The sequence below is a fragment of the Octodon degus genome, unplaced genomic scaffold (genome assembly GCF_000260255.1).
Source record: "Octodon degus isolate 3935 unplaced genomic scaffold, OctDeg1.0 scaffold00139, whole genome shotgun sequence".
In the NCBI taxonomy this organism is placed as follows: Eukaryota; Metazoa; Chordata; class Mammalia; order Rodentia; family Octodontidae; genus Octodon; species Octodon degus.
The window spans coordinates 6419604-6420939 of record NW_004524715.1 but is presented as its reverse complement, the minus strand read 5'-3'; the positions used below and the strand labels follow the sequence as shown (position 1 = coordinate 6420939).

At 31.8% G+C, this 1336-nt stretch overlaps 1 protein-coding gene across 3 annotated transcripts in view; it reads left to right on the top strand.

Moving 5' to 3' along the window:
- The window catches only part of Fam19a2 (family with sequence similarity 19 member A2, C-C motif chemokine like), a 564584-nt gene that overhangs the window by 310462 nt on the left and 252786 nt on the right, over window positions 1-1336 (top strand). The gene's annotated exons all lie outside the window — the stretch shown is intronic.

Here is a 1336-nt window from a genome sequence, read left to right as displayed (position 1 = left end):
AAAAAAAAAAAAAAAAAAAAAAAAAAAAAAAAAAAAAAAAGACAGAAAAAATAGGGTTATGAAAAAGCAGCTAATTGTAAATGCAGCAGCGAAGGTCTCCTTTTTATAAAAGCTAGTAATTTGTACTTGAGAAACAAATGTTGATATGGAAGATAAATCTTTGTGGGTTCAGGGCTCATATTCAACCTCTACCTCTCTAGGTGATTTCCCTAGAATTCAGTACAAGGAAGCTTCTAAAACATTCTCGTTACATTTTTTATAGTTTTGTGAAGTTTTGATTAGGTAGTGGTTATAAAGCGACTCGAAGAAAGTTACTGCAAGTGCATAATGCTTGGTTAGATGATGTGAGAGCAATTTCACAAAATCTGGATAACTGTCAAGTAATAAAAGTCAGACTCACTGTGGATGTGCTCTGTGGCTTCTCCAAGTGTTCCTCGGAAGCTGACACACCCACTGAAGAACAACAGATTTCACACTGCTCTGAAATGATTCTTGACAAATTCTTAAACCTCTTTTAAAAACCACTTTTGCCATCTGCTTGTGAAGGAGTCGAGCTGGTTGCCTGTGAACTTAGCAATTAAATGTGCTAATAGAGACGCAGGAGAAAATGATTGTCACACCTGCTTTTTTTTTTTTTTTTAAAATAAAACAACAACAACAACCAAGACAAAATTCCTCCAGCATCCTTAGACCAAAAGGGTGTGGGGCAGGGGAGAAAGAAAGGAAAGAAAACACCATCTGGGTTTCTGTGAAAATAAAATTTATGATTCTTAAAAACAAAACATCACCGACAAGCTCTACAATTTCAGTTATTATTATGTGTGTGAAAATATAGGTCATTTTACAAACTTTTTATTCAGTATTAGAAAAATTGAGGTTTCATGCAAAACTTAAACCAAAACATTTATTTTCTCTCCTTTTATACTTTGAGAAAACAAAATGGGAAAGAAATATGATTGTAAGATGCCTTATTGTACTTTGTCAGTAAAATCCTTTATCCACCTACAAAAGACAACAATTATGTATGTCTCATTTAAGAAATATTATATGAAAATTGGTATGTATAAAAACAATAAAGGAATATGTTATTTAAGAATTCTTTCCTTTCACAAAACCCACTGAAACAAAATGCGATGAAATGGAGTCTTTTGATGGTGGTGTAGGATATCTGAAAATTTTTAGAACAAAATTATTTTCAAAAAAGTCTAATCAACTAGCATTGAGACATTAGTAAGCTACTAGAATCTAACATTCTGAGTACTTTTATTTGTTTTATGTGTAATTATCTCCCAATTAAATTTTGTGCTCTACAGAGAGATTATAATTGAGACAAAAG